This window comes from Caretta caretta, chromosome 5, assembly GCF_965140235.1.
Source record: "Caretta caretta isolate rCarCar2 chromosome 5, rCarCar1.hap1, whole genome shotgun sequence".
NCBI classification, from domain to species: domain Eukaryota; kingdom Metazoa; phylum Chordata; order Testudines; family Cheloniidae; genus Caretta; species Caretta caretta.
Genome location: NC_134210.1, coordinates 45,556,665 through 45,567,358, shown reverse-complemented (window position 1 = coordinate 45,567,358; position 10,694 = coordinate 45,556,665). Strand labels below are relative to the sequence as shown.

General features: G+C 40.7%; 1 long non-coding RNA gene across 1 annotated transcript; it reads right to left on the bottom strand.

The window, feature by feature from the left end:
- Positions 1-246: 246 nt before the first annotated feature.
- LOC142072128 (uncharacterized) lies at positions 247-10,692 on the bottom strand. Its single transcript, XR_012668438.1, has 2 exons — positions 7,893-10,692; positions 247-1,930 (listed from the first exon to the last, which is right to left on the bottom strand). It is a non-coding gene; the product is annotated as an uncharacterized LOC142072128 (long non-coding RNA).
- Positions 10,693-10,694: the final 2 nt, after the last annotated feature.

Sequence of the window (10,694 nt, the reverse complement as noted above, 5' to 3'; positions counted from 1 at the left end):
ATGGCCTGTGCTCCCCAATGCTATGCTGGAACCTTCACATTTAGTTGACAAATAAAATTTGCAGAATTTTAAAATATTGTGTGTAGAATTTTTAAATTTTTGGCACAGAATGCCTTCAGGAGTAATAGATAGATAGAATGGGGATAAAAAGAGAAATTGTGGTGAAAGAAGAGATTTTATGCATGTATGGTGGACATGTCCAGTTATTAGAGAGTGTTGGAATGCAATCAGTAATCAACTATCACAAATTGTTGGATATTTATTACCAAATTATGTATCAAGGAGTAACAGAACAAATAAACATAAAACACTGGAATATTTTGATCAAAGAAATTAAGTCATCTCAGAATCCATGTCATCTCACAATCCAACTTTTCTCCATTTAATGGTTTGTGATGATATTAGAAACCTTCCTTGAACAGAATGCTATCATTTATTTGAAAAAGGATTGCTTTTCAATAGTACACTTTTCAACTTTTGGTTTGATTTCTATAATAATAAACACTTTGCTGAGTAGTTTGCAAAGTTTATAGTACAAATACTTACAACTTATGTACGTTTACCACATTATTCAGGTGAAATCACTGTGCCTATTTGTGACATTTTGAACAAAATATGCAAGTTAAAAATCAGTGATACAGAATACTAATTAAGATTAAATAGACAGATGTAGTATAACCAAAATAAGATCATTTTAATGTCACTCATCTTGAATTTGATTTCTTGGCTGGGAATCTTAGAATGCAGTGTTCCTTGACTGATTAGACAGATCTAAAAGCTATATGCAGCACAGATAGATCTCAGTCAAGAAACACGCTTCACCTATCTTGGAACTTCTGGGTTTTATGCTATTTTTAATAGATGCCATTTGCCAAACTCAAAACGAGGCCTCCACACTATTAATTGCAGACAGCGTATCTACCTCTAATCAGATAACTGAGTCAATGATGGCTATTCTGCAATGTCCTTACTTCTCTGTAATGGATACAGTCAGAAATTTGTGCATCCAAATCCTTTTGTAATGACAATGTTGGTTGCATCTACAACAGGCTGTTATGCTCACCTCAGTCAATAAATGTAATGACACTGTCTGTGGAATCCTGCAGAGGCTAGATGGCATTATGAGTGGCTCATGTAGTATTAAAATGTACAGGAATTATGAGTGGCTCATCTAGTATTCAAAGCTTTTCTCCCTTATACCAAGAGAAAGACATCGTAGGCATTTACAGCCAATGCCAGGATCATGTATTAAATCAACACTGAAAGCAGCATTTAGTCTAGTGTTCTCTGCCAAAAGGCAGGCTGGCTGCGGAATTCATCACTGTAATACATATAGCTGCCTATCTTCTGAGCAAAGTCAGTATCTCAGCAGATTGTCTGAGCAGTAATTACAATGTCCAGCACAAATGGTACTTCAAGAACTTTATAGTTTAATTCCTTTTCTGCAAATATGGAATGGCTCAGATAGACCTGTTTGCAAATGTCAACAATTTTGTCTAAAGGAGGAAAAAAGTTATAGTTCTCTGGCTGATGCCTTCTTCTTGAACTGGATGCAAGAAATTTCTGTTTTTGTTTGTCCCCATTATGTCTGCCCCAGAGAAATCTCTGAACAAAAAATTGTCCAAATGGCTCAAATTTGTATGTAGACCTGGTATAACTTTGCAGATACATCAGTTGTAGAACACATTCCATTAGTTCACAGTGTTAACAGCAGTCAGGATTTCAGGGCAAGCTGTTCCTTTGACCCCTCTCCAGACCCTCCAGGGGCATGCTTTTCAGGTGACAGACCCACCACCTGCACGTCTCTCAAAGTGGAATTCCATCCCATCTTTAGATTGGGTCCCCAGATTTCAGCACCCCTGTTTACCAACTCTCTCTCTTCAGCAGCTCCAACTGGGTTTGGCCCCTGCTACAGACTTCCTTCTGAGGGCTGTGAACAGGAGGTAAACACAGGGACTCCAAACAGATTCTTCAAAACACAGCATTACTGATTTATCCATATGAACATAACCAACAGAGAGGAAAAGGGTTAAAACAACAAAAAGGCCTATCTGCATATTATCGATCTTAAGCTTAGCATTTCCCTTAAGCCTTAGGTAGGCCTGACTGAGTCATGGTACTCCAATATCTGGGAGAGCAGGGTCACTGCCTCCTTCTGATTCTCTCAGATTGAGGAATGATGCTTTTAACCCCTCCCAATACCTTTGTTTCATTTTTCCCACTTGGAATCTGACCACCACACTGGGTTATCAAACAGGCTGTTGATCAGAGAATGGTAGGGATAAACCTTCAAAGGAGCTGACACCAGGACTGAGTTAACTCTTTGCATCCATGTAGCAGACAGCATGATAGTAATTGGATAGAAGTACACATCATATTAATAAAAAAATACAGGTATTTCCCACATTCTTCACAGAACTGAATGTAAAGAGTTGCACACAGGAAGCGATATGCAGTGTACAACAACTTACTGGTCCTCCAAAACCTAGAACAATGCTGCATATTTTGGAGCACCATCTATTGACACATTTTTCTATATACGTATATAGAACTATATTTCACTTGTAGAGCATTCTCTTAACGCACAATGGTCTTTACATCATATATATCTCTATTGCTGAGATCTGTAAGGCTGCTATCTGACACTCTTCGTACATTTACTCAGTTATTCCTGTGACTCAGCTTCTGGGTTTAATGCTTAATTCAGGAGAGTAGTTCTACAGTCTTTTATTTAACTAGCTGTTCAGACCCATCTCCTGTGAGTGTTGTAACTGCTAGTTAATCTTCCAAAAGTAGAGATTTATGCTACAATATTTGAAGAAGGAAAAGAAGAAATCGTGGTTCTTCCAGGGGTTGTCAGCATAGATCCATACTTCCTAACCTCTGTCTCCACTTTTTAAGAGTCTAAGATACAGATTCTTATTAGGTGGAAGGAACTGAAGAGGCTCAAGCCTGCAGCTCCTTATATTACCACATAACCAAATATTCAATAGAGGGTGAGAGCATGTGCATGGTTCTAAGTCACTACTTTATATGAGGTTCCAGTTTCAATGTAGAGGGTCCATACACACTTAAGAGCGAAGTTCTATGTAAATTAACAATATATTTGAATAATCAATCACTGGTAATTAACCTTTTTATCTTTCAATATATGCAATTCTTCACCTCCCCAATCTTATTCCTCCTACCAATTGGAAGCAGGCATCTACATGAAGGGAAGTCTTCATGTCATAACCTTCTTCTCTCAGTAGGAAATGCATCCTCATTAGGACAGTGATGATGAGTGGTGATGGCAAGTCATATTGGCAGCAGGCACAACCATTCAGGAGACCATTGACATTATGAGTCTATGCCCTTGTGGGATACAGCCACTCCAGACAGATAACTAATTGCCTTCTATGACGAGATAACTGGCTCTGTGGATGAGGGGAAAGTGGTGGACGTGTTATTCCTTGACTTTAGCAAAGCTTTTGACACGGTCTCCCACAGTATTCTTGCCAGCAAGTTAAAGAAGTATGGGCTGGATGAATGGACTATAAGGTGGATAGAAAGTTGGCTAGATTGTCAGGCTCAACAGGTAGTAATCAATGGCTCCATGTCTAGTTGGCAGCCGGTATCAAGTGGAGTGCCCCAAGGGTCGGTCCTTGGGCCAGTTTTGTTCAATATCTTCATAAATGATTTGGAGGATGGTATGGATTGCACCCTCAGCAAGTTTGCAGATGACACTAAGCTGGGAGGAGAGGTAGATACACTGGAGGGTAGGGATAGGATACAGAGGGCCCTAGATAAATTAGAGGATTGGGCCAAAAGAAATCTGATGTGGTTCAACAAGTCCTGCACTTAGGACGGAAGAATCCCACGCACCGCTACAGACTAGGGACCGAATGGCTCGGCAGGAGTTCTGCAGAAAAGGACCTAGGGGTTACAGTGGACGAGAAGCTGCATATGAGTCAACAGTGTGCCCTTGTTGCCAAGAAGGCCAATGGCATTTTGGGATGTATAAGTAGGGGCACTGCCAGCAGATCGAGGGACGTGATCGTTCCCCTCTATTGGACATTGATGAGGCCTCATCTGGAGTACTGTGTCCAGTTTTGGGCCCCACACTACAAGAAGGATGTGGAAAAATTGGAAAGAGTCCAGCGGAGGGCAACAAAAATGATTAGGAGTCTGGAACACATGACTTATGAGGAGAGGCTGAGGGAACTGGGATTGTTTAGTCTGCGGAAGAGAAGAATGGGGGGGGATTTAATAGCTGCTTTCAACTACCTGAAAGGGGGTTCCAAAGAGGATGGATCTAGACTGTTCTCAGTGGTAGCTTATGACAGAACAAGGAGTAATGGTCTCAAGTTGCAGTGGGGGAGGTTTAGGTTGGATATTAGGAAAAACTTTTTCACTAGGAGGGTGGTGAAACACTGGAATGCGTTACCTAGGCAGGTGGTGGAATCTCCTTCCTTAGATATTTTTAAGGTCAGGCTTGACCAAGCCCTGGCTGGGATGATTTAGTTGGGGATTGGTCCTGCTTTGAGCAGGGGGTTGGACTAGATGACCTCCTGAGGTCCCTTCCAACCCTGATATTCTATGATTCTATGGTAACAGCTTTATATCCATTCTCCCTTCTCTGAAAATGATTTTTAGCAGGAAGAGGAGATGGTTTGTAGCATTCAAGTATACATTTCATTTTATAGAATTTTAATGTAAACTTCTGCACAGCATTATAATGCAATGCAGATCAGACTGTGGGTAGATTTTATTAGCCAGTATAGGAGCTATAATTTCAATTTTTTAAAATTCACATGACTATTTTTGTGGTTTATATTTGAATTTTCTTTGTGATTTGTGGTTTTCCCTTTCTAGTAATAAATGTTCTTGACTGATTGTGTAGACTTATGGTTGTGGCTAACTGTATTGTTTCCTCTTTCTTGAATGTGTTCCTGTGCTCTAGTAAAATCTTGGTGTTACAGCATCGATAGACATACCATAGATAGAGACATTTTCTTTATAATTTTGAGGAATCAAAATAATTTGGGGTGTAATTTCTCATTACTGTGGGTCAAACCAAAAGTGAATTTCTGTGGGACTGTTTTGTAAAATTAGATTTGTCCAGTTACAAAGCATGTAACTAAGCATCTAAGCATGCACAAATGTTGTTCTCACTTTTTGCACTTGAAAAACTTATAATCAGCTACTTTTTAAAGCTTCAGACTTGCCATAGTCCTCAACGCCTAGTACCTTTGAGATGTCTGAAGGAATTCTGTTTACAAATAACTAAAGGCCAGATGGTGGCTGGCCTTTACATGGCCTCTCCCACCCCATGCACACCTAAGAATTGCAGTTGCTGTAATGGGTGAGTGAAAGAATTGATCTGTGAACCACCAAATGGAGGAGCAAGCACCATGATTCTTGACTCAACCAACCTACAAAGTCAGGAGAACACTCCTCATATGAAGGGATGTAGCAGAGGGTGCCTCCTGGAGACCTGAATCACTTTCAGTGTGAGGTGGTATCAGTTGTCTCTCTAATTACAATTTTGGTTTCAGTTATACTTCTTAGTATATATATTCTTATTGTATTAATTAAACTCAAATTATACCCTAATCTGTTCCCACTCCTGTGTTGTGTCTAAATTTAACAGATTTCATTTTCATATTTTTTCCAGCTTTCCAAAGAGGGATTCTCTAGCATCTTGAATGCTGCCAATATCAATTTCTTGCTTTAAGCCCATGCCATCTTTTATTAACCAAAAGTCTCTGCTTTCAGAAAACAGTTGTGGGCATGATAAAATAGGTACTTAAAGAGTCCTGGAATGCATTGATACAGCCCAAGTTGAAAGATGTGCCATAAGTGGTCACATCAAAGTGTAAAAATGTTGCTATCTACATGCACTAAACCATCACAAGGGCAAACAACCACTTCATGCAATCAAGTGCCCTGCCTCACTGTAGACGCACCTTTAGAAAAGTTGCTAAATTCTATAAAATATATTTACAAACAGTAGATTTAAGTTTGCATTTTATCTTACTTGCATTACAATTTGAACCACACTAGCAACACAACCTGTTCAAAATTGTTGTAAAACATAGATATGCCAGAACTTAACAATTCTTCAAAACAGAGGCAGTTTTAAAAACAATACCTTCACTGCTACAGTGCTTCATACCATTTGATTGACTAGCCCTCTAACTACAATAGCATAACTGGTAAACATAGGATGTGACAATGTGGACATAAATGACGTTACAACAGCATGGGAGACTGGAAGTGTTTGAAAATTATTTAAATTCTCCCAGTATGCTAGGCTTCCTAGACAGTGATGGGACTTGGGTTTCTCAAAAAGACTTAGCATTAGAACTAGCTTACGCAAAGTTTTTAAACATTTGGATTCCATTCAAGAGGATGTAATTATGGTTAAGCCTTAAGCACTTTTCTTTCTGTAGGAGTCACAAATTAGGTGATAGGAATGTTTAAGCAAACATTTTAAAGAACATTTCTGCTGTTTAGGGCATTAATAGACAGACGATGATTTATCCAGGTGTGGGTGAGATCACTGTACAGTGGTTCACATTACTCATTTCAGGAAGGACCCTGAGGTTTGTGATAGGCAATTGTTATTCCTCTCTGAGGGCACTCACAGGTGGGGTTCCACAGGGTTTCATCCTGACACCTCTCCTATTCAACATTTACTGTATATGAGGCTGCTAGTGGAGATTATGAAAATGTTTTGAACCGTACTAACATTAGTATGATGATAATACTCAGCTTTGTGTCTCCTTCTCACTGAACCTGGATTCTGTAGTTTTCTTTTAGAGTAGCAGCCGTGTTAGTCTGTATCCGCAAAAAGAAAAGGAGTACTTGTGGCACCTTAGAGACTAACAAATTTATTTGAGCATAAGCTTTTGTGAGCCAGTGCATGCATTTTCTTTTTGTAGTTTTCTTGTTTTCTTAGTGCCTGGCTGAATTAGGATCCTGTCTGAAAACTAGCTGGCACAGGCTCAATCTGGATAAGTTGTAGATGATACTGGTGGGCAGGAAAAAACATATTGAGGAATCTATGGAAGTTATCTCACCACTACACATTACAATGAGATAGCAAATCTAGCTTTTAACTGGCTTGCCAGCTCAGATTCTTTTTAGATATAGCACTGCTCATAGATTCCCAGGTGACAGCAGTGTCTCAAAGTTTTTTTTTTCATCTTTAGCTGGCCCTGGGATGATGATTATTAATTATTTGTATGATCATAGCACCTAGGTGTCCCAGTGATGGACCAGGACGCCACTGTGATATGTGCTTACAAATGCAGAACAGACAGTCCCTGCCCCCAAAAGTTTACAATCTAAGTATAAAACAGAAGACGAAAGATGGAAACAGACCGACCGATGGGGGCATACAAGGAAAAAATGAGACAGTATTGGTCAGCATGACAAGCTGTAGTGTCAGGACACCGGCAGCCTAACTGTTGTCAAGGAGTGAAACCATTCCTTTTCTTAAGATACGATTTTGACTGAATTCCTACTGTTGGGTCAATCTTGAGTTTTTCCTTTTTATGGTGATACATCCCTCTCTGAGTAAGTCCTCAGCACTATGTCCATCAGGGATCACAAAGACCTGAGATACTGATTCCACAGTTTTATTGTCTCAAAAGAACTAATACTAGTAGGAAGATTGGATATATTTACTGGTATGTATTACACATTGACATTTTTTCATTTGTGCATTATTAAAGACAAAATCAGATTGATATTTACAGTCATCTCCTGAAGAGTTTCTTTCTGAATACCTGACAGAAACAGTCTATAGCTTTCCTCTCTGGACACAATTTCACATTGGAAGCTATGTTTGATTTATAATTGTTGAATTGCATTAGCATTTAACCTACATGATAGATAGAAGTTACCTTTTATTGGAGTATCTGTCTTTTCGAACCAGTTTTTCTCTGAGATGATGTTCTTCCCTCCTAGCTTTTATATTTGGTATAGTCATGTTTTCCACACCACTCTGCATGTGTCTGGTCCAATGGTTGAATGCAAAGGAATGCATTTCCTTCTGCATACCTGATTTGGAGTACAAAACTTATATCATCCTCAGCCTGACTGTCTCTGGCTGTTTGCTACTGAGTCAACATTTCCCTCACTTTTCCCACCAGCTCTAAGTTTTGGCATTCAAGAAGTCACCATAATTTTCCAGGGTCCATGAGATGGCTTTGTACAGTGTCTTTGGTCCTCCATGTTTGGAGAATGTTCGGGTTTGTAGAGGCTCTCCTCAAACTTTGTTGTTTCCAAATTTAGGACTTTTTTAGAGACTCCTAGGATTCCTGTCATTAGAGAAGGGATCATTTTAATTACTTATTCTGCTTCTCTGACAATTGTGAAAGTAGAATGAATTATATTGAAATTATAATTCATTAAAGAAATGCCGCTTGAAGAGTTTGTTGAAATATAGTTGTCAGGAAGAGAAACATTAAGGAGTGTGAGACAATGGGTCCTCAAACTAATTAACTTAGAGCTCCTACTGAGCTAGAAGATTGGTAAACGTTAGTATGCAAATAAGATATGTATGTATATTTGTCAGTTTCTGCTTCCTTTTGTCTCTTATGTTAAATTGGCTTTGGCTTAATTGTATAAATAAGTTAGCATGAGCCTCAGAGAGGGGCTCATATATCTGGGTGCATTGGCAAAGCGCTTTGCTAATAAACAGAGTGGTCTAATGAATTATGTGAGTCCTGAATCTGACTTTGACACAATCTTGTTTGAGAAGATTCAGGACTCATGTACCACCTCCCATCAGATCTAAAAGGGTGGGGGCAACATTTTTCAATTACTTCATTAATTTTCTTAATGGTCTTGCCATATCATATAAATATTTTGGGGCCTCTATTGTTGTTGTTACATTTAAATTTGAGGAGAATTCTGTTTCCCGCTCATCCAGGAAGTGAAATGGGACATTCTAAAGGGCACCATGACACTGGCAGTAGGTCTCAGAATGAGGATGAATTCTCAGTGCCAAAAATCTTTGAAAGCTAGAGATTTCACCCAGTCTCATACTAAGGAACTGAGACTCAAAAAGCAGGAATCCAGTCAAATGATATCAAAGGAGAAGCAGAATTACAGGTGATTAGTTATTTCTTTTTTTGATGTGGTCCTTACAGTACAATTGTCCAGTTTAGATATGGTATGTTGTGTATTTGGAATTACTTGAAGCTTCAACCAATGCAGAATAAAGTTGCCCACCTTTAAGTAGGGCAGGCAAACATGAGCACGTAATTGCTGTGCCTTGGTGCTTTCAGTTTACATCAAGATATCATCTATAAAACTACCCAAGACTTGGCTATTTCAAAGACTGCTTCCATCCCCAAGTCCTATCACAGAGGCTGCTATCTGCCATAGTGCTTTTGCTACCTATCCACGGACATGAGGCAGGATGGAGGTGAGCATTCTTGCTGGAGGTCCCTTGACTATGGAAATTATCCTTTTGAGGTATTCCAGCACCTCAGTTTGATGATTTTACGATGTCATGCAGGATGCATTTATTCAATTTCTAGTCAGGAGGAAGGGAGGGAGTACCAGCAACAGACTTTATTTGTCTCAGTCACTGGTAACAGGGGTTTGTTATTAACTTGTGTAATAGTTGCCCAAGAATCACAATGAGTAATTCAATATAAGGAAATAAGATAACCTACATAAAACACCAAACCCTTTCCCATTTCTCCAGGAAAGACTGTATTTGGGGCATGTGAAGAGTACAAAAAATCCCAAGCCAACTCCACCCGCCATTAGTGAATGTGGCTTCATTATTGCAACATGGGATTTACATGTCCTTCAATGCCAATTAAATCCTTTCCTGGGCTGGGTGACTGAAATCGAAAAAACAAGGGAAGGAATTTTGGAAACGAAAGGCTGTGTGAGAGCTAGGACAGTGGAGGAGAAAGTGAAACGGCAGGATGGGTTAGTGATTAGTTGCTTGTCCCTTTGACTCCCCAATGAGGGGAGAATCCCCTGACGTTGTTCTGGGATTACAGATTTGTGGCAAGGAAAAACAGGATGATGTGCCAAGAAATGGAAGAGAAGCTAAATCGTGTGACCCAGCGAGACAGTGGGTGTTAAAAGACAAAAAGAAGAGTGAAAGTCGAGCTGCCCCAGAACTGGCAGAGATGGAGGAATTGACCCTCCTCCTTTACTCCCCATTATCCCAGAGGTGGCCGCACCCCATAACACTTTCGCCCGGACATTCCATCCGCCAGAGCCAGTAGCTGTGGAGTCAGGCGAAGGGATTGACTTCGAATTACCCCTCGCTGCAGGAAAGGCGAGACTCCAGTTAAATCCCCCTGACAGAAGCGATTAGGAGGGTAACGTGTCGATCAGGCCTCAGCCGACACAGGCTCTTTTCTCCCGAACTGTTGCTCTTCTTTTATTTCCCTCCAACTGCGCCTGCGCCTGCTCCCAGGACAAGCCGACCCCAGCTCCCCCTCCCCTTGGCCGTTGGGCCGTCGTGACTCTGAACGGCGCACGTGCGGCTCCTCGCGCCCCTCAGTTGAGCCTGACGTAGGCTACGGACCGGTGACAGCTGAGGAAGGGGAGCGGGAAGAGCATCCCCGTGGAGCAGGGGGAGCTCAGTCTGGCAGCGTGGGGGAGGGGAGGAGCGGGCGCCTGCGCCCCAAGCCGTTCACAGCAGAGGAGCCGGAGGAGGGGTGGGGACAGCA